Source organism: Phyllobates terribilis, unplaced genomic scaffold (genome assembly GCF_046119375.1).
Source record: "Phyllobates terribilis strain yellow unplaced genomic scaffold, ASM4611937v1 Scaffold_249__1_contigs__length_2872098, whole genome shotgun sequence".
In the NCBI taxonomy this organism is placed as follows: Eukaryota; Metazoa; Chordata; class Amphibia; order Anura; family Dendrobatidae; genus Phyllobates; species Phyllobates terribilis.
The window spans coordinates 338078-363464 of record NW_027363009.1 but is presented as its reverse complement, the minus strand read 5'-3'; the positions used below and the strand labels follow the sequence as shown (position 1 = coordinate 363464).

Here is a 25387-nt window from a genome sequence, read left to right as displayed (position 1 = left end):
TAATGCCTGCAGACTATAAAAGAGAAACCAACCCAAAAAGTTTGGTTGATTAGTCTGTGGCATTCTTTTAAACTGTTGCTTATGGCGGTCTCTGTGAGCTTCTCAGTGACATTCAGCCATCCAGGTATCCCGCCTGCAGTAGACGGAATGTGGCAATGGAACGCTGGCTGCGCGTGTCATAATAGGCTCTGAGCCTTTATATACCTGCGCACAGCAGCAGCCACCTTCAGTCTGCTGCTGGACAGCCAGCAGCAGCAGCAGCAGGAGAGTTAATTAATCAGCAACCCTCCTGCTAAGGGTAGACAGCTGCTCGTTCCACCCCCCCCCCCCGCCTTAATTGGTTCTCCTCCCTTCCAACGGTGTTGAGGTGGGTGGGAACAGCCGGGGGTTGAGGGTACTGTGCTAAAAGAGGTGGAGTTATGCAGATCTAAAACGCGTGGATTGCAGCAGCAGCAAGCCGAAAAGTGCAGGCATGTGAGGGATCTAGAGGTTGACAGCATGTCTTCTTAACGGGAGTCCAGGTGGCCATCTCCACAAATGGACTTTTCAGAATCCTTGGGTGGCACCGTAGTCGGAAACCAATTCTGGTTATCGCTTCTCTGCCTTTTGGCTAAGATCAAGTGTAGTATCTGTTCTTATCAGTTTAATATCTGATACGTCCCCTATCTGGGGACCATATATTAAATGGATTTTTAGAACAGGGAGATGGAAAAAGAGCTTGCTCTGTCCACTCCACGCATTGACCTGGTATTGCAGTATTTCCAGGACCGGTGCACCCCTTCTTTAATGCAGTTTCTAAAATCAGAAAGAATTGAATTCAATGCTTTTTGTTCATTTTGCTTGTTTGTCGGATTTTGGGATGGACTCTTTGGCTTTGCTTTTCTTCTCCTCATTGGATTTTTCATGTTAAAAGTTGCAGAAGCCAGATGACAAGCTCATTTTGGTTCAACTTCAGCAACTGTGCATTGCATTGCCATGTAATGTAATGTAATGCAATGCTATCTATCTAGCTCTCCCTCTATACTTCCTTTTGGATAAACAGACATATTAGGCAAGCATTTTGGAGCTTTCACCTAAATAACTACAGGTGGTGAGATAAGCTGCACAATATAATTGACCTTTCAGTATATTGTTGCACACACACCATCTATTTAGCAAATGCCCTTGTTATCAACAGCAGCCTTTTAAACTCACCTGAGCTAACAGGTATGTGAGCTGGTTACTCTGCTGCGCTTAAAATTTCTTTTTTGGTTTGCTACAATGCCTTTTCTGAAACGTTGTCTCCCTCTGCTGGAACACTGACTTCTTTCATTTAATGCCTGCAGACTATAAAAGAGAAACCAACCCAAAAAGTTTGGTTGATTAGTCTGTGGCATTCTTTTAAACTATTGCTTATGGCGGTCTCTGTGAGCTTCTCAGTGACATTCAGCCATCCAGGTATCCCGCCTGCAGTAGACGGAATGTGGCAATGGAACGCTGGCTGCGCGTGTCATAATAGGCTCTGAGCCTTTATATACCTGCGCACAGCAGCAGCCACCTTCAGTCTGCTGCTGGACAGCCAGCAGCAGCAGCAGCAGGAGAGGTAATTAATCAGCAACCCTCCTGCTAAGGGTAGACAGCTGCTCGTTCCACCCCCCCCCCCCGCCTTAATTGGTTCTCCTCCCTTCCAACGGTGTTGAGGCGGGTGGGAACAGCCGGGGGTTGAGGGTACTGTGCTAAAAGAGGTGGAGTTATGCAGATCTAAAACGCGTGGATTGCAGCAGCAGCAAGCCGAAAAGTGCAGGCATGTGAGGGATCTAGAGGTTGACAGCATGTCTTCTTAACGGGAGTCCAGGTGGCCATCTCCACAAATGGACTTTTCAGAATCCTTGGGTGGCACCGTAGTCGGAAACCAATTCTGGTTATCGCTTCTCGGCCTTTTGGCTAAGATCAAGTGTAGTATCTGTTCTTATCAGTTTAATATCTGATACGTCCCCTATCTGGGGACCATATATTAAATGGATTTTTAGAACAGGGAGATGGAAAAAGAGCTTGCTCTGTCCACTCCACGCATTGACCTGGTATTGCAGTATCTCCAGGACCGGTGCACCCCTTCTTTAATGCAGTTTCTAAAATCAGAAAGAATTGAATTCAATGCTTTTTGTTCATTTTGCTTGTTTGTCGGATTTTGGGATGGACTCTTTGGCTTTGTTTTTCTTCTCCTCATTGGATTTTTCATGTTAAAAGTTGCAGAAGCCAGATGACAAGCTCATTTTGGTTCAACTTCAGCAACTGTGCATTGCATTGCCATGTAATGTAATGTAATGCAATGCTATCTATCTAGCTCTCCCTCTATACTTCCTTTTGGATAAACAGACATATTAGGCAAGCATTTTGGAGCTTTCACCTAAATAACTACAGGTGGTGAGATAAGCTGCACAATATAATTGACCTTTCAGTATATTGTTGCACACACACCATCTATTTAGCAAATGCCCTTGTTATCAACAGCAGCCTTTTAAACTCACCTGAGCTAACAGGTATGTGAGCTGGTTACTCTGCTGCGCTTAAAATTTCTTTTTTGGTTTGCTACAATGCCTTTTCTGAAACGTTGTCTCCCTCTGCTGGAACACTGACTTCTTTCATTTAATGCCTGCAGACTATAAAAGAGAAACCAACCCAAAAAGTTTGGTTGATTAGTCTGTGGCATTCTTTTAAACTGTTGCTTATGGCGGTCTCTGTGAGCTTCTCAGTGACATTCAGCCATCCAGGTATCCCGCCTGCAGTAGACGGAATGTGGCAATGGAACGCTGGCTGCGCGTGTCATAATAGGCTCTGAGCCTTTATATACCTGCGCACAGCAGCAGCCACCTTCAGTCTGCTGCTGGACAGCCAGCAGCAGCAGCAGCAGGAGAGGTAATTAATCAGCAACCCTCCTGCTAAGGGTAGACAGCTGCTCGTTCCACCCCCCCCCGCCTTAATTGGTTCTCCTCCCTTCCAATGGTGTTGAGGCGGGTGGGAACAGCCGGGGGTTGAGGGTACTGTGCTAAAAGAGGTGGAGTTATGCAGATCTAAAACGCGTGGATTGCAGCAGCAGCAAGCCGAAAAGTGCAGGCATGTGAGGGATCTAGAGGTTGACAGCATGTCTTCTTAACGGGAGTCCAGGTGGCCATCTCCACAAATGGACTTTTCAGAATCCTTGGGTGGCACCGTAGTCGGAAACCAATTCTGGTTATCGCTTCTCAGCCTTTTGGCTAAGATCAAGTGTAGTATCTGTTCTTATCAGTTTAATATCTGATACGTCCCCTATCTGGGGACCATATATTAAATGGATTTTTAGAACAGGGAGATGGAAAAAGAGCTTGCTCTGTCCACTCCACGCATTGACCTGGTATTGCAGTATCTCCAGGACCGGTGCACCCCTTCTTTAATGCAGTTTCTAAAATCAGAAAGAATTGAATTCAATGCTTTTTGTTCATTTTGCTTGTTTGTCGGATTTTGGGATGGACTCTTTGGCTTTGCTTTTCTTCTCCTCATTGGATTTTTCATGTTAAAAGTTGCAGAAGCCAGATGACAAGCTCATTTTGGTTCAACTTCAGCAACTGTGCATTGCATTGCCATGTAATGTAATGTAATGCAATGCTATCTATCTAGCTCTCCCTCTATACTTCCTTTTGGATAAACAGACATATTAGGCAAGCATTTTGGAGCTTTCACCTAAATAACTACAGGTGGTGAGATAAGCTGCACAATATAATTGACCTTTCAGTATATTGTTGCACACACACCATCTATTTAGCAAATGCCCTTGTTATCAACAGCAGCCTTTTAAACTCACCTGAGCTAACAGGTATGTGCGCTGGTTACTCTGCTGCGCTTAAAATTTCTTTTTTGGTTTGCTACAATGCCTTTTCTGAAACGTTGTCTCCCTCTGCTGGAACACTGACTTCTTTCATTTAATGCCTGCAGACTATAAAAGAGAAACCAACCCAAAAAGTTTGGTTGATTAGTCTGTGGCATTCTTTTAAACTGTTGCTTATGGCGGTCTCTGTGAGCTTCTCAGTGACATTCAGCCATCCAGGTATCCCGCCTGCAGTAGACGGAAAGTGGCAATGGAACGCTGGCTGCGCGTGTCATAATAGGCTCTGAGCCTTTATATACCTGCGCAAAGCAGCAACCACCTTCAGTCTGCTGCTGGACAGCCAGCAGCAGCAGCAGCAGGAGAGGTAATTAATCAGCAACCCTCCTGCTAAGGGTAGACAGCTGCTCGTTCCACCCCCCCCGCCTTAATTGGTTCTCCTCCCTTCCAACGGTGTTGAGGCGGGTGGGAACAGCCGGGGGTTGAGGGTACTGTGCTAAAAGAGGTGGAGTTATGCAGATCTAAAACGCGTGGATTGCCGCAGCAGCAAGTCGAAAAGTGCAGGCATGTGAGGGATCTAGAGGTTGACAGCATGTCTTCTTAACGGGAGTCCAGGTGGCCATCTCCACAAATGGACTTTTCAGAATCCTTGGGTGGCACCGTAGTCGGAAACCAATTCTGGTTATCGCTTCTCGGCCTTTTGGCTAAGATCAAGTGTAGTATCTGTTCTTATCAGTTTAATATCTGATACGTCCCCTATCTGGGGACCATATATTAAATGGATTTTTAGAACAGGGAGATGGAAAAAGAGCTTGCTCTGTCCACTCCACGCATTGACCTGGTATTGCAGTATCTCCAGGACCGGTGCACCCCTTCTTTAATGCAGTTTCTAAAATCAGAAAGAATTGAATTCAATGCTTTTTGTTCATTTTGCTTGTTTGTCGGATTTTGGGATGGACTCTTTGGCTTTGCTTTTCTTCTCCTCATTGGATTTTTCATGTTAAAAGTTGCAGAAGCCAGATGACAAGCTCATTTTGGTTCAACTTCAGCAACTGTGCATTGCATTGCCATGTAATGTAATGTAATGCAATGCTATCTATCTAGCTCTCCCTCTATACTTCCTTTTGGATAAACAGACATATTAGGCAAGCATTTTGGAGCTTTCACCTAAATAACTACAGGTGGTGAGATAAGCTGCACAATATAATTGACCTTTCAGTATATTGTTGCACACACACCATCTATTTAGCAAATGCCCTTGTTATCAACAGCAGCCTTTTAAACTCACCTGAGCTAACAGGTATGTGAGCTGGTTACTCTGCTGCGCTTAAAATTTCTTTTTTGGTTTGCTACAATGCCTTTTCTGAAACGTTGTCTCCCTCTGCTGGAACACTGACTTCTTTCATTTAATGCCTGCAGACTATAAAAGAGAAACCAACCCAAAAAGTTTGGTTGATTAGTCTGTGGCATTCTTTTAAACTGCTGCTTATGGCGGTCTCTGTGAGCTTCTCAGTGACATTCAGCCATCCAGGTATCCCGCCTGCAGTAGACGGAATGTGGCAATGGAACGCTGGCTGCGCGTGTCATAATAGGCTCTGAGCCTTTATATACCTGCGCACAGCAGCAGCCACCTTCAGTCTGCTGCTGGACAGCCAGCAGCAGCAGCAGCAGGAGAGGTAATTAATCAGCAACCCTCCTGCTAAGGGTAGACAGCTGCTCGTTCCACCCCCCCCCGCCTTAATTGGTTCTCCTCCCTTCTAACGGTGTTGAGGCGGGTGGGAACAGCCGGGGGTTGAGGGTACTGTGCTAAAAGAGGTGGAGTTATGCAGATCTAAAACGCGTGGATTGCCGCAGCAGCAAGCCGAAAAGTGCAGGCATGTGAGGGATCTAGAGGTTGACAGCATGTCTTCTTAACGGGAGTCCAGGTGGCCATCTCCACAAATGGACTTTTCAGAATCCTTGGGTGGCACCGTAGTCGGAAACCAATTCTGGTTATCGCTTCTCGGCCTTTTGGCTAAGATCAAGTGTAGTATCTGTTCTTATCAGTTTAATATCTGATACGTCCCCTATCTGGGGACCATATATTAAATGGATTTTTAGAACAGGGAGATGGAAAAAGAGCTTGCTCTGTCCACTCCACGCATTGACCTGGTATTGCAGTATCTCCAGGACCGGTGCACCCCTTCTTTAATGCAGTTTCTAAAATCAGAAAGAATTGAATTCAATGCTTTTTGTTCATTTTGCTTGTTTGTCGGATTTTGGGATGGACTCTTTGGCTTTGCTTTTCTTCTCCTCATTGGATTTTTCATGTTAAAAGTTGCAGAAGCCAGATGACAAGCTCATTTTGGTTCAACTTCAGCAACTGTGCATTGCATTGCCATGTAATGTAATGTAATGCAATGCTATCTATCTAGCTCTCCCTCTATACTTCCTTTTGGATAAACAGACATATTAGGCAAGCATTTTGGAGCTTTCACCTAAATAACTACAGGTGGTGAGATAAGCTGCACAATATAATTGACCTTTCAGTATATTGTTGCACACACACCATCTATTTAGCAAATGCCCTTGTTATCAACAGCAGCCTTTTAAACTCACCTGAGCTAACAGGTATGTGAGCTGGTTACTCTGCTGCGCTTAAAATTTCTTTTTTGGTTTGCTACAATGCCTTTTCTGAAACGTTGTCTCCCTCTGCTGGAACACTGACTTCTTTCATTTAATGCCTGCAGACTATAAAAGAGAAACCAACCCAAAAAGTTTGGTTGATTAGTCTGTGGCATTCTTTTAAACTGTTGCTTATGGCGGTCTCTGTGAGCTTCTCAGTGACATTCAGCCATCCGGTATCCCGCCTGCAGTAGACGGAATGTGGCAATGGAACGCTGGCTGCGCGTGTCATAATAGGCTCTGAGCCTTTATATACCTGCGCACAGCAGCAGCCACCTTCAGTCTGCTGCTGGACAGCCAGCAGCAGCAGCAGCAGGAGAGGTAATTAATCAGCAACCCTCCTGCTAAGGGTAGACAGCTGCTCGTTCCACCCCCCCCCGCCTTAATTGGTTCTCCTCCCTTCCAACGGTGTTGAGGCGGGTGGGAACAGCCGGGGGTTGAGGGTACTGTGCTAAAAGAGGTGGAGTTATGCAGATCTAAAACGCGTGGATTGCAGCAGCAGCAAGCCGAAAAGTGCAGGCATGTGAGGGATCTAGAGGTTGACAGCATGTCTTCTTAACGGGAGTCCAGGTGGCCATCTCCACAAATGGACTTTTCAGAATCCTTGGGTGGCACCGTAGTCGGAAAACAATTCTGGTTATCGCTTCTCGGCCTTTTGGCTAAGATCAAGTGTAGTATCTGTTCTTATCAGTTTAATATCTGATACGTCCCCTATCTGGGGACCATATATTAAATGGATTTTTAGAACAGGGAGATGGAAAAAGAGCTTGCTCTGTCCACTCCACGCATTGACCTGGTATTGCAGTATCTCCAGGACCGGTGCACCCCTTCTTTAATGCAGTTTCTAAAATCAGAAAGAATTGAATTCAATGCTTTTTGTTCATTTTGCTTGTTTGTCGGATTTTGGGATGGACTCTTTGGCTTTGCTTTTCTTCTCCTCATTGGATTTTTCATGTTAAAAGTTGCAGAAGCCAGATGACAAGCTCATTTTGGTTCAACTTCAGCAACTGTGCATTGCATTGCCATGTAATGTAATGTAATGCAATGCTATCTATCTAGCTCTCCCTCTATACTTCCTTTTGGATAAACAGACATATTAGGCAAGCATTTTGGAGCTTTCACCTAAATAACTACAGGTGGTGAGATAAGCTGCACAATATAATTGACCTTTCAGTATATTGTTGCACACACACCATCTATTTAGCAAATGCCCTTGTTATCAACAGCAGCCTTTTAAACTCACCTGAGCTAACAGGTATGTGAGCTGGTTACTCTGCTGCGCTTAAAATTTCTTTTTTGGTTTGCTACAATGCCTTTTCTGAAACGTTGTCTCCCTCTGCTGGAACACTGACTTCTTTCATTTAATGCCTGCAGACTATAAAAGAGAAACCAACCCAAAAAGTTTGGTTGATTAGTCTGTGGCATTCTTTTAAACTGTTGCTTATGGCGGTCTCTGTGAGCTTCTCAGTGACATTCAGCCATCCAGGTATCCCGCCTGCAGTAGACGGAATGTGGCAATGGAACGCTGGCTGCGCTTGTCATAATAGGCTCTGAGCCTTTATATACCTGCGCACAGCAGCAGCCACCTTCAGTCTGCTGCTGGACAGCCAGCAGCAGCAGCAGCAGGATAGGTAATTAATCAGCAACCCTCCTGCTAAGGGTAGACAGCTGCTCGTTCCACCCCCCCCCGCCTTAATTGGTTCTCCTCCCTTCCAACGGTGTTGAGGCGGGTGGGAACAGCCGGGGGTTGAGGGTACTGTGCTAAAAGAGGTGGAGTTATGCAGATCTAAAACGCGTGGATTGCAGCAGCAGCAAGCCGAAAAGTGCAGGCATGTGAGGGATCTAGAGGTTGACAGCATGTCTTCTTAACGGGAGTCCAGGTGGCCATCTCCACAAATGGACTTTTCAGAATCCTTGGGTGGCACCGTAGTCGGAAAACAATTCTGGTTATCGCTTCTCGGCCTTTTGGCTAAGATCAAGTGTAGTATCTGTTCTTATCAGTTTAATATCTGATACGTCCCCTATCTGGGGACCATATATTAAATGGATTTTTAGAACAGGGAGATGGAAAAAGAGCTTGCTCTGTCCACTCCACGCATTGACCTGGTATTGCAGTATCTCCAGGACCGGTGCACCCCTTCTTTAATGCAGTTTCTAAAATCAGAAAGAATTGAATTCAATGCTTTTTGTTCATTTTGCTTGTTTGTCGGATTTTGGGATGGACTCTTTGGCTTTGCTTTTCTTCTCCTCATTGGATTTTCATGTTAAAAGTTGCAGAAGCCAGATGACAAGCTCATTTTGGTTCAACTTCAGCAACTGTGCATTGCATTGCCATGTAATGTAATGTAATGCAATGCTATCTATCTAGCTCTCCCTCTATACTTCCTTTTGGATAAACAGACATATTAGGCAAGCATTTTGGAGCTTTCACCTAAATAACTACAGGTGGTGAGATAAGCTGCACAATATAATTGACCTTTCAGTATATTGTTGCACACACACCATCTATTTAGCAAATGCCCTTGTTATCAACAGCAGCCTTTTAAACTCACCTGAGCTAACAGGTATGTGAGCTGGTTACTCTGCTGCGCTTAAAATTTCTTTTTTGGTTTGCTACAATGCCTTTTCTGAAACGTTGTCTCCCTCTGCTGGAACACTGACTTCTTTCATTTAATACCTGCAGACTATAAAAGAGAAACCAACCCAAAAAGTTTGGTTGATTAGTCTGTGGCATTCTTTTAAACTGTTGCTTATGGCGGTCTCTGTGAGCTTCTCAGTGACATTCAGCCATCCAGGTATCCCGCCTGCAGTAGACGGAATGTGGCAATGGAACGCTGGCTGCGCGTGTCATAATAGGCTCTGAGCCTTTATATACCTGCGCACAGCAGCAGCCACCTTCAGTCTGCTGCTGGACAGCCAGCAGCAGCAGCAGCAGGAGAGGTAATTAATCAGCAACCCTCCTGCTAAGGTGCTAAGGGTAGACAGCTGCTCGTTCCACCCCCCCCCCCCCCCCCGCCTTAATTGGTTCTCCTCCCTTCCAACGGTGTTGAGTCGGGTGGGAACAGCCGGGGGTTGAGGGTACTGTGCTAAAAGAGGTGGAGTTATGCAGATCTAAAACGCGTGGATTGCAGCAGCAGCAAGCCGAAAAGTGCAGGCATGTGAGGGATCTAGAGGTTGACAGCATGTCTTCTTAACGGGAGTCCAGGTGGCCATCTCCACAAATGGACTTTTCAGAATCCTTGGGTGGCACCGTAGTCGGAAACCAATTCTGGTTATCGCTTCTCGGCCTTTTGGCTAAGATCAAGTGTAGTATCTGTTCTTATCAGTTTAATATCTGATACGTCCCCTATCTGGGGACCATATATTAAATGGATTTTTAGAACAGGGAGATGGAAAAAGAGCTTGCTCTGTCCACTCCACGCATTGACCTGGTATTGCAGTATCTCCAGGACCGGTGCACCCCTTCTTTAATGCAGTTTCTAAAATCAGAAAGAATTGAATTCAATGCTTTTTGTTCATTTTGCTTGTTTGTCGGATTTTGGGATGGACTCTTTGGCTTTGCTTTTCTTCTCCTCATTGGATTTTTCATGTTAAAAGTTGCAGAAGCCAGATGACAAGCTCATTTTGGTTCAACTTCAGCAACTGTGCATTGCATTGCCATGTAATGTAATGTAATGCAATGCTATCTATCTAGCTCTCCCTCTATACTTCCTTTTGGATAAACAGACATATTAGGCAAGCATTTTGGAGCTTTCACCTAAATAACTACAGGTGGTGAGATAAGCTGCACAATATAATTGACCTTTCAGTATATTGTTGCACACACACCATCTATTTAGCAAATGCCCTTGTTATCAACAGCAGCCTTTTAAACTCACCTGAGCTAACAGGTATGTGAGCTGGTTACTCTGCTGCGCTTAAAATTTCTTTTTTGGTTTGCTACAATGCCTTTTCTGAAACGTTGTCTCCCTCTGCTGGAACACTGACTTCTTTCATTTAATGCCTGCAGACTATAAAAGAGAAACCAACCCAAAAAGTTTGGTTGATTAGTCTGTGGCATTCTTTTAAACTGTTGCTTATGGCGGTCTCTGTGAGCTTCTCAGTGACATTCAGCCATCCAGGTATCCCGCCTGCAGTAGACGGAATGTGGCAATGGAACGCTGGCTGCGCGTGTCATAATAGGCTCTGAGCCTTTATATACCTGCGCACAGCAGCAGCCACCTTCAGTCTGCTGCTGGACAGCCAGCAGCAGCAGCAGCAGGAGAGGTAATTAATCAGCAACCCTCCTGCTAAGGGTAGACAGCTGCTCGTTCCACCCCCCCCCGCCTTAATTGGTTCTCCTCCCTTCCAACGGTGTTGAGGCGAGTGGGAACAGCCGGGGGTTGAGGGTACTGTGCTAAAAGAGGTGGAGTTATGCAGATCTAAAACGCGTGGATTGCAGCAGCAGCAAGCCGAAAAGTGCAGGCATGTGAGGGATCTAGAGGTTGACAGCATGTCTTCTTAACGGGAGTCCAGGTGGCCATCTCCACAAATGGACTTTTCAGAATCCTTGGGTGGCACCGTAGTCGGAAACCAATTCTGGTTATCGCTTCTCGGCCTTTTGGCTAAGATCAAGTGTAGTATCTGTTCTTATCAGTTTAATATCTGATACGTCCCCTATCTGGGGACCATATATTAAATGGATTTTTAGAACAGGGAGATGGAAAAAGAGCTTGCTCTGTCCACTCCACGCATTGACCTGGTATTGCAGTATCTCCAGGACCGGTGCACCCCTTCTTTAATGCAGTTTCTAAAATCAGAAAGAATTGAATTCAATGCTTTTTGTTCATTTTGCTTGTTTGTCGGATTTTGGGATGGACTCTTTGGCTTTGCTTTTCTTCTCCTCATTGGATTTTTCATGTTAAAAGTTGCAGAAGCCAGATGACAAGCTCATTTTGGTTCAACTTCAGCAACTGTGCATTGCATTGCCATGTAATGTAATGTAATGCAATGCTATCTATCTAGCTCTCCCTCTATACTTCCTTTTGGATAAACAGACATATTAGGCAAGCATTTTGGAGCTTTCACCTAAATAACTACAGGTGGTGAGATAAGCTGCACAATATAATTGACCTTTCAGTATATTGTTGCACACACACCATCTATTTAGCAAATGCCCTTGTTATCAACAGCAGCCTTTTAAACTCACCTGAGCTAACAGGTATGTGAGCTGGTTACTCTGCTGCGCTTAAAATTTCTTTTTTGGTTTGCTACAATGCCTTTTCTGAAATGTTGTCTCCCTCTGCTGGAACACTGACTTCTTTCATTTAATGCCTGCAGACTATAAAAGAGAAACCAACCCAAAAAGTTTGGTTGATTAGTCTGTGGCATTCTTTTAAACTGTTGCTTATGGCGGTCTCTGTGAGCTTCTCAGTGACATTCAGCCATCCAGGTATCCCGCCTGCAGTAGACGGAATGTGGCAATGGAACGCTGGCTGCGCGTGTCATAATAGGCTCTGAGCCTTTATATACCTGCGCACAGCAGCAGCCACCTTCAGTCTGCTGCTGGACAGCCAGCAGCAGCAGCAGCAGGAGAGGTAATTAATCAGCAACCCTCCTGCTAAGGGTAGACAGCTGCTCGTTCCACCCCCCCCCGCCTTAATTGGTTCTCCTCCCTTCCAACGGTGTTGAGGCGGGTGGGAACAGCCGGGGGTTGAGGGTACTGTGCTAAAAGAGGTGGAGTTATGCAGATCTAAAACGCGTGGATTGCAGCAGCAGCAAGCCGAAAAGTGCAGGCATGTGAGGGATCTAGAGGTTGACAGCATGTCTTCTTAACGGGAGTCCAGGTGGCCATCTCCACAAATGGACTTTTCAGAATCCTTGGGTGGCACCGTAGTCGGAAACCAATTCTGGTTATCGCTTCTCGGCCTTTTGGCTAAGATCAAGTGTAGTATCTGTTCTTATCAGTTTAATATCTGATACGTCCCCTATCTGGGGACCATATATTAAATGGATTTTTAGAACAGGGAGATGGAAAAAGAGCTTGCTCTGTCCACTCCACGCATTGACCTGGTATTGCAGTATCTCCAGGACCGGTGCACCCCTTCTTTAATGCAGTTTCTAAAATCAGAAAGAATTGAATTCAATGCTTTTTGTTCATTTTGCTTGTTTGTCGGATTTTGGGATGGACTCTTTGGCTTTGCTTTTCTTCTCCTCATTGGATTTTTCATGTTAAAAGTTGCAGAAGCCAGATGACAAGCTCATTTTGGTTCAACTTCAGCAACTGTGCATTGCATTGCCATGTAATGTAATGTAATGCAATGCTATCTATCTAGCTCTCCCTCTATACTTCCTTTTGGATAAACAGACATATTAGGCAAGCATTTTGGAGCTTTCACCTAAATAACTACAGGTGGTGAGATAAGCTGCACAATATAATTGACCTTTCAGTATATTGTTGCACACACACCATCTATTTAGCAAATGCCCTTGTTATCAACAGCAGCCTTTTAAACTCACCTGAGCTAACAGGTATGTGAGCTGGTTACTCTGCTGCGCTTAAAATTTCTTTTTTGGTTTGCTACAATGCCTTTTCTGAAACGTTGTCTCCCTCTGCTGGAACACTGACTTCTTTCATTTAATGTCTGCAGACTATAAAAGAGAAACCAACCCAAAAAGTTTGGTTGATTAGTCTGTGGCATTCTTTTAAACTGTTGCTTATGGCGGTCTCTGTGAGCTTCTCAGTGACATTCAGCCATCCAGGTATCCCGCCTGCAGTAGACGGAATGTGGCAATGGAACGCTGGCTGCGCGTGTCATAATAGGCTCTGAGCCTTTATATACCTGCGCACAGCAGCAGCCACCTTCAGTCTGCTGCTGGACAGCCAGCAGCAGCAGCAACAGGAGAGGTAATTAATCAGCAACCCTCCTGCTAAGGGTAGACAGCTGCTCGTTCCACCCCCCCCCCCCCCGCCTTAATTGGTTCTCCTCCTTTCCAACGGTGTTGAGGCGGGTGGGAACAGCCGGGGGTTGAGGGTACTGTGCTAAAAGAGGTGGAGTTATGCAGATCTAAAAAGCGTGGATTGCAGCAGCAGCAAGCCGAAAAGTGCAGGTATGTGAGGGATCTAGAGGTTGACAGCATGTCTTCTTAACGGGAGTCCAGGTGGCCATCTCCACAAATGGACTTTTCAGAATCCTTGGGTGGCACCGTAGTCGGAAACCAATTCTGGTTATCGCTTCTCGGCCTTTTGGCTAAGATCAAGTGTAGTATCTGTTCTTATCAGTTTAATATCTGATACGTCCCCTATCTGGGGACCATATATTAAATGGATTTTTAGAACAGGGAGATGGAAAAAGAGCTTGCTCTGTCCACTCCACGCATTGACCTGGTATTGCAGTATCTCCAGGACCGGTGCACCCCTTCTTTAATGCAGTTTCTAAAATCAGAAAGAATTGAATTCAATGCTTTTTGTTCATTCTGCTTGTTTGTCGGATTTTGGGATGGACTCTTTGGCTTTGCTTTTCTTCTCCTCATTGGATTTTTCATGTTAAAAGTTGCAGAAGCCAGATGACAAGCTCATTTTGGTTCAACTTCAGCAACTGTGCATTGCATTGCCATGTAATGTAATGTAATGCAATGCTATCTATCTAGCTCTCCCTCTATACTTCCTTTTGGATAAACAGACATATTAGGCAAGCATTTTGGAGCTTTCACCTAAATAACTACAGGTGGTGAGATAAGCTGCACAATATAATTGACCTTTCAGTATATTGTTGCACACACACCATCTATTTAGCAAATGCCCTTGTTATCAACAGCAGCCTTTTAAACTCACCTGAGCTAACAGGTATGTGAGCTGGTTACTCTGCTGCGCTTAAAATTTCTTTTTTGGTTTGCTACAATGCCTTTTCTGAAACGTTGTCTCCCTCTGCTGGAACACTGACTTCTTTCATTTAATGCCTGCAGACTATAAAAGAGAAACCAACCCAAAAAGTTTGGTTGATTAGTCTGTGGCATTCTTTTAAACTGTTGCTTATGGCGGTCTCTGTGAGCTTCTCAGTGACATTCAGCCATCCAGGTATCCCGCCTGCAGTAGACGGAATGTGGCAATGGAACGCTGGCTGCGCGTGTCATAATAGGCTCTGAGCCTTTATATACCTGCGCACAGCAGCAGCCACCTTCAGTCTGCTGCTGGACAGCCAGCAGCAGCAGCAGCAGGAGAGGTAATTAATCAGCAACCCTCCTGCTAAGGGTAGACAGCTGCTCGTTCCACCCCCCCCCCCCCGCCTTAATTGGTTCTCCTCCTTTCCAACGGTGTTGAGGCGGGTGGGAACAGCCGGGGGTTGAGGGTACTGTGCTAAAAGAGGTGGAGTTATGCAGATCTAAAACGCGTGGATTGCAGCAGCAGCAAGCCGAAAAGTGCAGGTATGTGAGGGATCTAGAGGTTGACAGCATGTCTTCTTAACGGGAGACCAGGTGGCCATCTCCACAAATGGACTTTTCAGAATCCTTGGGTGGCACCGTAGTCGGAAACCAATTCTGGTTATCGCTTCTCGGCCTTTTGGCTAAGATCAAGTGTAGTATCTGTTCTTATCAGTTTAATATCTGATACGTCCCCTATCTGGGGACCATATATTAAATGGATTTTTAGAACAGGGAGATGGAAAAAGAGCTTGCTCTGTCCACTCCACGCATTGACCTGGTATTGCAGTATCTCCAGGACCGGTGCACCCCTTCTTTAATGCAGTTTCTAAAATCAGAAAGAATTGAATTCAATGCTTTTTGTTCATTTTGCTTGTTTGTCGGATTTTGGGATGGACTCTTTGGCTTTGCTTTTCTTCTCCTCATTGGATTTTTCATGTTAAAAGTTGCAGAAGCCAGATGACAAGCTCATTTTGGTTCAACTTCAGCAACTGTGCATTGCATTGCCATGTAATGTAATGTAATGCAATGCTATCTATCTAGCTCTCCCTCTATACTTCCTTTTGGATAAACAGACATATTAGGCAAGCATTTTGGAGCTTTCACCTAAATAACTACAGGTGGTGAGATAAGCTGCACAATATAATTGACCTTTCAGTATATTGTTGCACACACACCATCTATTTAGCAAATGCCCTTGTTATCAACAGCAGCCTTTTAAACTCACCTGAGCTAACAGGTATGTGAGCTGGTTACTCTGCTGCGCTTAAAATTTCTTTTTTGGTTTGCTACAATGCCTTTTCTGAAACGTTGTCTCCCTCTGCTGGAACACTGACTTCTTTCATTTAATGTCTGCAGACTATAAAAGAGAAACCAACCCAAAAAGTTTGGTTGATTAGTCTGTGGCATTCTTTTAAACTGTTGCTTATGGCGGTCTCTGTGAGCTTCTCAGTGACATTCAGCCATCCAGGTATCCCGCCTGCAGTAGACGGAATGTGGCAATGGAACGCTGGCTGCGCGTGTCATAATAGGCTCTGAGCCTTTATATACCTGCGCACAGCAGCAGCCACCTTCAGTCTGCTGCTGGACAGCCAGCAGCAGCAGCAACAGGAGAGGTAATTAATCAGCAACCCTCCTGCTAAGGGTAGACAGCTGCTCGTTCCACCCCCCCCCCCCCCCCGCCTTAATTGGTTCTCCTCCTTTCCAACGGTGTTGAGGCGGGTGGGAACAGCCGGGGGTTGAGGGTACTGTGCTAAAAGAGGTGGAGTTATGCAGATCTAAAAAGCGTGGATTGCAGCAGCAGCAAGCCGAAAAGTGCAGGTATGTGAGGGATCTAGAGGTTGACAGCATGTCTTCTTAACGGGAGTCCAGGTGGCCATCTCCACAAATGGACTTTTCAGAATCCTTGGGTGGCACCGTAGTCGGAAACCAATTCTGGTTATCGCTTCTCGGCCTTTTGGCTAAGATCAAGTGTAGTATCTGTTCTTATCAGTTTAATATCTGATACGTCCCCTATCTGGGGACCATATATTAAATGGATTTTTAGAACAGGGAGATGGAAAAAGAGCTTGCTCTGTCCACTCCACGCATTGACCTGGTATTGCAGTATCTCCAGGACCGGTGCACCCCTTCTTTAATGCAGTTTCTAAAATCAGAAAGAATTGAATTCAATGCTTTTTGTTCATTCTGCTTGTTTGTCGGATTTTGGGATGGACTCTTTGGCTTTGCTTTTCTTCTCCTCATTGGATTTTTCATGTTAAAAGTTGCAGAAGCCAGATGACAAGCTCATTTTGGTTCAACTTCAGCAACTGTGCATTGCATTGCCATGTAATGTAATGTAATGCAATGCTATCTATCTAGCTCTCCCTCTATACTTCCTTTTGGATAAACAGACATATTAGGCAAGCATTTTGGAGCTTTCACCTAAATAACTACAGGTGGTGAGATAAGCTGCACAATATAATTGACCTTTCAGTATATTGTTGCACACACACCATCTATTTAGCAAATGCCCTTGTTATCAACAGCAGCCTTTTAAACTCACCTGAGCTAACAGGTATGTGAGCTGGTTACTCTGCTGCGCTTAAAATTTCTTTTTTGGTTTGCTACAATGCCTTTTCTGAAACGTTGTCTCCCTCTGCTGGAACACTGACTTCTTTCATTTAATGCCTGCAGACTATAAAAGAGAAACCAACCCAAAAAGTTTGGTTGATTAGTCTGTGGCATTCTTTTAAACTGTTGCTTATGGCGGTCTCTGTGAGCTTCTCAGTGACATTCAGCCATCCAGGTATCCCGCCTGCAGTAGACGGAATGTGGCAATGGAACGCTGGCTGCGCGTGTCATAATAGGCTCTGAGCCTTTATATACCTGCGCACAGCAGCAGCCACCTTCAGTCTGCTGCTGGACAGCCAGCAGCAGCAGCAGCAGGAGAGGTAATTAATCAGCAACCCTCCTGCTAAGGGTAGACAGCTGCTCGTTCCACCCCCCCCCCCCCCCGCCTTAATTGGTTCTCCTCCTTTCCAACGGTGTTGAGGCGGGTGGGAACAGCCGGGGGTTGAGGGTACTGTGCTAAAAGAGGTGGAGTTATGCAGATCTAAAACGCGTGGATTGCAGCAGCAGCAAGCCGAAAAGTGCAGGTATGTGAGGGATCTAGAGGTTGACAGCATGTCTTCTTAACGGGAGACCAGGTGGCCATCTCCACAAATGGACTTTTCAGAATCCTTGGGTGGCACCGTAGTCGGAAACCAATTCTGGTTATCGCTTCTCGGCCTTTTGGCTAAGATCAAGTGTAGTATCTGTTCTTATCAGTATAATATCTGATACGTCCCCTATCTGGGGACCATATATTAAATGGATTTTTAGAACAGGGAGATGGAAAAAGAGCTTGCTCTGTCCACTCCACGCATTGACCTGGTATTGCAGTATCTCCAGGACCGGTGCACCCCTTCTTTAATGCAGTTTCTAAAATCAGAAAGAATTGAATTCAATGCTTTTTGTTCATTTTGCTTGTTTGTCGGATTTTGGGATGGACTCTTTGGCTTTGCTTTTCTTCTCCTCATTGGATTTTTCATGTTAAAAGTTGCAGAAGCCAGATGACAAGCTCATTTTGGTTCAACTTCAGCAACTGTGCATTGCATTGCCATGTAATGTAATGTAATGCAATGCTATCTATCTAGCTCTCCCTCTATACTTCCTTTTGGATAAACAGACATATTAGGCAAGCATTTTGGAGCTTTCACCTAAATAACTACAGGTGGTGAGATAAGCTGCACAATATAATTGACCTTTCAGTATATTGTTGCACACACACCATCTATTTAGCAAATGCCCTTGTTATCAACAGCAGCCTTTTAAACTCACCTGAGCTAACAGGTATGTGAGCTGGTTACTCTGCTGCGCTTAAAATTTCTTTTTTGGTTTGCTACAATGCCTTTTCTGAAACGTTGTCTCCCTCTGCTGGAACACTGACTTCTTTCATTTAATGCCTGCAGACTATAAAAGAGAAACCAACCCAAAAAGTTTGGTTGATTAGTCTGTGGCATTCTTTTAAACTGTTGCTTATGGCGGTCTCTGTGAGCTTCTCAGTGACATTCAGCCATCCAGGTATCCCGCCTGCAGTAGACGGAATGTGGCAATGGAACGCTGGCTGCGCGTGTCATAATAGGCTCTGAGCCTTTATATACCTGCGCACAGCAGCAGCCACCTTCAGTCTGCTGCTGGACAGCCAGCAGCAGCAGCAGCAGGAGAGGTAATTAATCAGCAACCCTCCTGCTAAGGGTAGACAGCTGCTCGTTCCACCACCCCCCCCGCCTTAATTGGTTCTCCTCCCTTCCAACGGTGTTGAGGCGGGTGGGAACAGCCGGGGGTTGAGGGTACTGTGCTAAAAGAGGTGGAGTTATGCAGATCTAAAACGCGTGGATTGCAGCAGCAGCAAGCCGAAAAGTGCAGGCATGTGAGGGATCTAGAGGTTGACAGCATGTCTTCTTAACGGGAGTCCAGGTGGCCATCTCCACAAATGGACTTTTCAGAATCCTTGGGTGGCACCGTAGTCGGAAACCAATTCTGGTTATCGCTTCTCGGCCTTTTGGCTAAGATCAAGTGTAGTATCTGTTCTTATCAGTTTAATATCTGATACGTCCCCTATCTGGGGACCATATATTAAATGGATTTTTAGAACAGGGAGATGGAAAAAGAGCTTGCTCTGTCCACTCCACGCATTGACCTGGTATTGCAGTATCTCCAGGACCGGTGCACCCCTTCTTTAATGCAGTTTCTAAAATCAGAAAGAATTGAATTCAATGCTTTTTGTTCATTTTGCTTGTTTGTCGGATTTTGGGATGGACTCTTTGGCTTTGCTTTTCTTCTCCTCATTGGATTTTTCATGTTAAAAGTTGCAGAAGCCAGATGACAAGCTCATTTTGGTTCAACTTCAGCAACTGTGCATTGCATTGCCATGTAATGTAATGTAATGCAATGCTATCTATCTAGCTCTCCCTCTATACTTCCTTTTGGATAAACAGACATATTAGGCAAGCATTTTGGAGCTTTCACCTAAATAACTACAGGTGGTGAGATAAGCTGCACAATATAATTGACCTTTCAGTATATTGTTGCACACACACCATCTATTTAGCAAATGCCCTTGTTATCAACAGCAGCCTTTTAAACTCACCTGAGCTAACAGGTATGTGAGCTGGTTACTCTGCTGCGCTTAAAATTTCTTTTTTGGTTTGCTACAATGCCTTTTCTGAAACGTTGTCTCCCTCTGCTGGAACACTGACTTCTTTCATTTAATGCCTGCAGACTATAAAAGAGAAACCAACCCAAAAAGTTTGGTTGATTAGTCTGTGGCATTCTTTTAAACTGTTGCTTATGGCGGTCTCTGTGAGCTTCTCAGTGACATTCAGCCATCCAGGTATCCCGCCTGCAGTAGACGGAATGTGGCAATGGAACGCTGGCTGCGCGTGTCATAATAGGCTCTGAGCCTTTATATACCTGCGCACAGCAGCAGCCACCTTCAGTCTGCTGCTGGACAGCCAGCAGCAGCAGCAGCAGGAGAGGTAATTAATCAGCAACCCTCCTGCTAAGGGTAGACAGCTGCTCGTTCCACCACCCCCCCCGCCTTAATTGGTTCTCCTCCCTTCCAACGGTGTTGAGGCGGGTGGGAACAGCCGGGGGTTGAGGGTACTGTGCTAAAAGAGGTGGAGTTATGCAGATCTAAAACGCGTGGATTGCAGCAGCAGCAAGCCGAAAAGTGCAGGCATGTGAGGGATCTAGAGGTTGACAGCATGTCTTCTTAACGGGAGTCCAGGTGGCCATCTCCACAAATGGACTTTTCAGAATCCTTGGGTGGCACCGTAGTCGGAAACCAATTCTGGTTATCGCTTCTCGGCCTTTTGGCTAAGATCAAGTGTAGTATCTGTTCTTATCAGTTTAATATCTGATACGTCCCCTATCTGGGGACCATATATTAAATGGATTTTTAGAACAGGGAGATGGAAAAAGAGCTTGCTCTGTCCACTCCACGCATTGACCTGGTATTGCAGTATCTCCAGGACCGGTGCACCCCTTCTTTAATGCAGTTTCTAAAATCAGAAAGAATTGAATTCAATGCTTTTTGTTCATTTTGCTTGTTTGTCGGATTTTGGGATGGACTCTTTGGCTTTGCTTTTCTTCTCCTCATTGGATTTTTCATGTTAAAAGTTGCAGAAGCCAGATGACAAGCTCATTTTGGTTCAACTTCAGCAACTGTGCATTGCATTGCCATGTAATGTAATGTAATGCAATGCTATCTATCTAGCTCTCCCTCTATACTTCCTTTTGGATAAACAGACATATTAGGCAAGCATTTTGGAGCTTTCACCTAAATAACTACAGGTGGTGAGATAAGCTGCACAATATAATTGACCTTTCAGTATATTGTTGCACACACACCATCTATTTAGCAAATGCCCTTGTTATCAACAGCAGCCTTTTAAACTCACCTGAGCTAACAGGTATGTGAGCTGGTTACTCTGCTGCGCTTAAAATTTCTTTTTTGGTTTGCTACAATGCCTTTTCTGAAACGTTGTCTCCCTCTGCTGGAACACTGACTTCTTTCATTTAATGCCTGCAGACTATAAAAGAGAAACCAACCCAAAAAGTTTGGTTGATTAGTCTGTGGCATTCTTTTAAACTGTTGCTTATGGCGGTCTCTGTGAGCTTCTCAGTGACATTCAGCCATCCAGGTATCCCGCCTGCAGTAGACGGAATGTGGCAATGGAACGCTGGCTGCGCGTGTCATAATAGGCTCTGAGCCTTTATATACCTGCGCACAGCAGCAGCCACCTTCAGTCTGCTGCTGGACAGCCAGCAGCAGCAGCAGCAGGAGAGGTAATTAATCAGCAACCCTCCTGCTAAGGGTAGACAGCTGCTCGTTCCACCCCCCCCCCCCGCCTTAATTGGTTCTCCTCCCTTCCAACGGTGTTGAGGCGGGTGGGAACAGCCGGGGGTTGAGGGTACTGTGCTAAAAGAGGTGGAGTTATGCAGATCTAAAACGCGTGGATTGCAGCAGCAGCAAGCCGAAAAGTGCAGGCATGTGAGGGATCTAGAGGTTGACAGCATGTCTTCTTAACGGGAGTCCAGGTGGCCATCTCCACAAATGGACTTTTCAGAATCCTTGGGTGGCACCGTAGTCGGAAACCAATTCTGGTTATCGCTTCTCGGCCTTTTGGCTAAGATCAAGTGTAGTATCTGTTCTTATCAGTTTAATATCTGATACGTCCCCTATCTGGGGACCATATATTAAATGGATTTTTAGAACAGGGAGATGGAAAAAGAGCTTGCTCTGTCCACTCCACGCATTGACCTGGTATTGCAGTATCTCCAGGACCGGTGCACCCCTTCTTTAATGCAGTTTCTAAAATCAGAAAGAATTGAATTCAATGCTTTTTGTTCATTTTGCTTGTTTGTCGGATTTTGGGATGGACTCTTTGGCTTTGCTTTTCTTCTCCTCATTGGATTTTTCATGTTAAAAGTTGCAGAAGCCAGATGACAAGCTCATTTTGGTTCAACTTCAGCAACTGTGCATTGCATTGCCATGTAATGTAATGTAATGCAATGCTATCTATCTAGCTCTCCCTCTATACTTCCTTTTGGATAAACAGACATATTAGGCAAGCATTTTGGAGCTTTCACCTAAATAACTACAGGTGGTGAGATAAGCTGCACAATATAATTGACCTTTCAGTATATTGTTGCACACACACCATCTATTTAGCAAATGCCCTTGTTATCAACAGCAGCCTTTTAAACTCACCTGAGCTAACAGGTATGTGAGCTGGTTACTCTGCTGCGCTTAAAATTTCTTTTTTGGTTTGCTACAATGCCTTTTCTGAAACGTTGTCTCCCTCTGCTGGAACACTGACTTCTTTCATTTAATGCCTGCAGACTATAAAAGAGAAACCAACCCAAAAAGTTTGGTTGATTAGTCTGTGGCATTCTTTTAAACTGTTGCTTATGGCGGTCTCTGTGAGCTTCTCAGTGACATTCAGCCATCCAGGTATCCCGCCTGCAGTAGACGGAATGTGGCAATGGAACGCTGGCTGCGCGTGTCATAATAGGCTCTGAGCCTTTATATACCTGCGCACAGCAGCAGCCACCTTCAGTCTGCTGCTGGACAGCCAGCAGCAGCAGCAGCAGGAGAGGTAATTAATCAGCAACCCTCCTGCTAAGGGTAGACAGCTGCTCGTTCCACCCCCCCCCCGCCTTAATTGGTTCTCCTCCCTTCCAACGGTGTTGAGGCGGGTGGGAACAGCCGGGGGTTGAGGGTACTGTGCTAAAAGAGGTGGAGTTATGCAGATCTAAAACGCGTGGATTGCAGCAGCAGCAAGCCGAAAAGTGCAGGCATGTGAGGGATCTAGAGGTTGACAGCATGTCTTCTTAACGGGAGTCCAGGTGGCCATCTCCACAAATGGACTTTTCAGAATCCTTGGGTGGCACCGTAGTCGGAAACCAATTCTGGTTATCGCTTCTCGGCCTTTTGGCTAAGATCAAGTGTAGTATCTGTTCTTATCAGTTTAATATCTGATACGTCCCCTATCTGGGGACCATATATTAAATGGATTTTTAGAACAGGGAGATGGAAAAAGAGCTTGCTCTGTCCACTCCACGCATTGACCTGGTATTGCAGTATCTCCAGGACCGGTGCACCCCTTCTTTAATGCAGTTTCTAAAATCAGAAAGAATTGAATTCAATGCTTTTTGTTCATTTTGCTTGTTTGTCGGATTTTGGGATGGACTCTTTGGCTTTGCTTTTCTTCTCCTCATTGGATTTTTCATGTTAAAAGTTGCAGAAGCCAGATGACAAGCTCATTTTGGTTCAACTTCAGCAACTGTGCATTGCATTGCCATGTAATGTAATGTAATGCAATCCTATCTATCTAGCTCTCCCTCTATACTTCCTTTTGGATAAACAGACATATTAGGCAAGCATTTTGGAGCTTTCACCTAAATAACTACAGGTGGTGAGATAAGCTGCACAATATAATTGACCTTTCAGTATATTGTTGCACACACACCATCTATTTAGCAAATGCCCTTGTTATCAACAGCAGCCTTTTAAACTCACCTGAGCTAACAGGTATGTGAGCTGGTTACTCTGCTGCGCTTAAAATTTCTTTTTTGGTTTGCTACAATGCCTTTTCTGAAACGTTGTCTCCCTCTGCTGGAACACTGACTTCTTTCATTTAATGCCTGCAGACTATAAAAGAGAAACCAACCCAAAAAGTTTGGTTGATTAGTCTGTGGCATTCTTTTAAACTGTTGCTTATGGCGGTCTCTGTGAGCTTCTCAGTGACATTCAGCCATCCAGGTATCCCGCCTGCAGTAGACGGAATGTGGCAATGGAACGCTGGCTGCGCGTGTCATAATAGGCTCTGAGCCTTTATATACCTGCGCACAGCAGCAGCCACCTTCAGTCTGCTGCTGGACAGCCAGCAGCAGCAGCAGCAGGAGAGGTAATTAATCAGCAACCCTCCTGCTAAGGGTAGACAGCTGCTCGTTCCACCCCCCCCGCCTTAATTGGTTCTCCTCCCTTCCAACGGTGTTGAGGCGGGTGGGAACAGCCGGGGGTTGAGGGTACTGTGCTAAAAGAGGTGGAGTTATGCAGATCTAAAACGCGTGGATTGCAGCAGCAGCAAGCCGAAAAGTGCAGGCATGTGAGGGATCTAGAGGTTGACAGCATGTCTTCTTAACGGGAGTCCAGGTGGCCATCTCCACAAATGGACTTTTCAGAATCCTTGGGTGGCACCGTAGTCGGAAACCAATTCTGGTTATCGCTTCTCGGCCTTTTGGCTAAGATCAAGTGTAGTATCTGTTCTTATCAGTTTAATATCTGATACGTCCCCTATCTGGGGACCATATATTAAATGGATTTTTAGAACAGGGAGATGGAAAAAGAGCTTGCTCTGTCCACTCCACGCATTGACCTGGTATTGCAGTATCTCCAGGACCGGTGCACCCCTTCTTTAATGCAGTTTCTAAAATCAGAAAGAATTGAATTCAATGCTTTTTGTTCATTTTGCTTGTTTGTCGGATTTTGGGATGGACTCTTTGGCTTTGCTTTTCTTCTCCTCATTGGATTTTTCATGTTAAAAGTTGCAGAAGCCAGATGACAAGCTCATTTTGGTTCAACTTCAGCAACTGTGCATTGCATTGCCATGTAATGTAATGTAATGCAATGCTATCTATCTAGCTCTCCCTCTATACTTCCTTTTGGATAAACAGACATATTAGGCAAGCATTTTGGAGCTTTCACCTAAATAACTACAGGTGGTGAGATAAGCTGCACAATATAATTGACCTTTCAGTATATTGTTGCACACACACCATCTATTTAGCAAATGCCCTTGTTATCAACAGCAGCCTTTTAAACTCACCTGAGCTAACAGGTATGTGAGCTGGTTACTCTGCTGCGCTTAAAATTTCTTTTTTGGTTTGCTACAATGCCTTTTCTGAAACGTTGTCTCCCTCTGCTGGAACACTGACTTCTTTCATTTAATGCCTGCAGACTATAAAAGAGAAACCAACCCAAAAAGTTTGGTTGATTAGTCTGTGGCATTCTTTTAAACTGTTGCTTATGGCGGTCTCTGTGAGCTTCTCAGTGACATTCAGCCATCCAGGTGTCCTGCCTGCAGTAGACAGAATGTGGCAATGGAACGCTGGCTGCGCGTGTCATAATAGGCTCTGAGCCTTTATATACCTGCGCACAGCAGCAGCCACCTTCAGTCTGCTGCTGGACAGCCAGCAGCAGCAGCAGCAGGAGAGGTAATTAATCAGCAACCCTCCTGCTAAGGGTAGACAGCTGCTCGTTCCACCCCCCCCGCCTTAATTGGTTCTCCTCCCTTCCAACGGTGTTGAGGCGGGTGGGAACAGCCGGGGGTTGAGGGTACTGTGCTAAAAGAGGTGGAGTTATGCAGATCTAAAACGCGTGGATTGCAGCAGCAG

The 25387-nt window shown here is 45.2% G+C and overlaps 19 non-coding genes across 19 annotated transcripts; all 19 read left to right on the top strand.

The window, feature by feature from the left end:
• Nucleotides 1–590: 590 nt before the first annotated feature.
• On the top strand, nucleotides 591–781 carry LOC141218106 (U2 spliceosomal RNA). Its single transcript, XR_012286868.1, has one exon. It is a non-coding gene; the product is annotated as a U2 spliceosomal RNA (small nuclear RNA).
• A 1122-nt stretch (nucleotides 782–1903) lies between these two features.
• LOC141218549 (U2 spliceosomal RNA) lies at nucleotides 1904–2094 on the top strand. The gene has a single exon (XR_012287245.1). It is a non-coding gene; the product is annotated as a U2 spliceosomal RNA (small nuclear RNA).
• Nucleotides 2095–3213: 1119 nt separating this feature from the next.
• Nucleotides 3214–3404, top strand: LOC141218112 (U2 spliceosomal RNA). The gene has a single exon (XR_012286874.1). It is a non-coding gene; the product is annotated as a U2 spliceosomal RNA (small nuclear RNA).
• Nucleotides 3405–4522: 1118 nt separating this feature from the next.
• On the top strand, nucleotides 4523–4713 carry LOC141218548 (U2 spliceosomal RNA). Its single transcript, XR_012287244.1, has one exon. It is a non-coding gene; the product is annotated as a U2 spliceosomal RNA (small nuclear RNA).
• A 1119-nt stretch (nucleotides 4714–5832) lies between these two features.
• On the top strand, nucleotides 5833–6023 carry LOC141218547 (U2 spliceosomal RNA). Its single transcript, XR_012287243.1, has one exon. It is a non-coding gene; the product is annotated as a U2 spliceosomal RNA (small nuclear RNA).
• Nucleotides 6024–7141: 1118 nt separating this feature from the next.
• Nucleotides 7142–7332, top strand: LOC141218545 (U2 spliceosomal RNA). The gene has a single exon (XR_012287241.1). It is a non-coding gene; the product is annotated as a U2 spliceosomal RNA (small nuclear RNA).
• A 1119-nt stretch (nucleotides 7333–8451) lies between these two features.
• LOC141218544 (U2 spliceosomal RNA) lies at nucleotides 8452–8642 on the top strand. Its single transcript, XR_012287240.1, has one exon. It is a non-coding gene; the product is annotated as a U2 spliceosomal RNA (small nuclear RNA).
• A 1134-nt stretch (nucleotides 8643–9776) lies between these two features.
• LOC141218543 (U2 spliceosomal RNA) lies at nucleotides 9777–9967 on the top strand. Its single transcript, XR_012287239.1, has one exon. It is a non-coding gene; the product is annotated as a U2 spliceosomal RNA (small nuclear RNA).
• Nucleotides 9968–11086: 1119 nt separating this feature from the next.
• Nucleotides 11087–11277, top strand: LOC141218542 (U2 spliceosomal RNA). The gene has a single exon (XR_012287238.1). It is a non-coding gene; the product is annotated as a U2 spliceosomal RNA (small nuclear RNA).
• A 1119-nt stretch (nucleotides 11278–12396) lies between these two features.
• Nucleotides 12397–12587, top strand: LOC141218541 (U2 spliceosomal RNA). Its single transcript, XR_012287237.1, has one exon. It is a non-coding gene; the product is annotated as a U2 spliceosomal RNA (small nuclear RNA).
• Nucleotides 12588–13711: 1124 nt separating this feature from the next.
• Nucleotides 13712–13902, top strand: LOC141218540 (U2 spliceosomal RNA). Its single transcript, XR_012287236.1, has one exon. It is a non-coding gene; the product is annotated as a U2 spliceosomal RNA (small nuclear RNA).
• Nucleotides 13903–15025: 1123 nt separating this feature from the next.
• Nucleotides 15026–15216, top strand: LOC141218539 (U2 spliceosomal RNA). Its single transcript, XR_012287235.1, has one exon. It is a non-coding gene; the product is annotated as a U2 spliceosomal RNA (small nuclear RNA).
• A 1126-nt stretch (nucleotides 15217–16342) lies between these two features.
• On the top strand, nucleotides 16343–16533 carry LOC141218538 (U2 spliceosomal RNA). The gene has a single exon (XR_012287234.1). It is a non-coding gene; the product is annotated as a U2 spliceosomal RNA (small nuclear RNA).
• Nucleotides 16534–17658: 1125 nt separating this feature from the next.
• LOC141218134 (U2 spliceosomal RNA) lies at nucleotides 17659–17849 on the top strand. Its single transcript, XR_012286895.1, has one exon. It is a non-coding gene; the product is annotated as a U2 spliceosomal RNA (small nuclear RNA).
• A 1121-nt stretch (nucleotides 17850–18970) lies between these two features.
• On the top strand, nucleotides 18971–19161 carry LOC141218537 (U2 spliceosomal RNA). Its single transcript, XR_012287233.1, has one exon. It is a non-coding gene; the product is annotated as a U2 spliceosomal RNA (small nuclear RNA).
• Nucleotides 19162–20282: 1121 nt separating this feature from the next.
• LOC141218536 (U2 spliceosomal RNA) lies at nucleotides 20283–20473 on the top strand. The gene has a single exon (XR_012287232.1). It is a non-coding gene; the product is annotated as a U2 spliceosomal RNA (small nuclear RNA).
• A 1122-nt stretch (nucleotides 20474–21595) lies between these two features.
• On the top strand, nucleotides 21596–21786 carry LOC141218534 (U2 spliceosomal RNA). The gene has a single exon (XR_012287230.1). It is a non-coding gene; the product is annotated as a U2 spliceosomal RNA (small nuclear RNA).
• Nucleotides 21787–22906: 1120 nt separating this feature from the next.
• LOC141218533 (U2 spliceosomal RNA) lies at nucleotides 22907–23097 on the top strand. Its single transcript, XR_012287229.1, has one exon. It is a non-coding gene; the product is annotated as a U2 spliceosomal RNA (small nuclear RNA).
• A 1118-nt stretch (nucleotides 23098–24215) lies between these two features.
• On the top strand, nucleotides 24216–24406 carry LOC141218532 (U2 spliceosomal RNA). Its single transcript, XR_012287228.1, has one exon. It is a non-coding gene; the product is annotated as a U2 spliceosomal RNA (small nuclear RNA).
• Nucleotides 24407–25387: the final 981 nt, after the last annotated feature.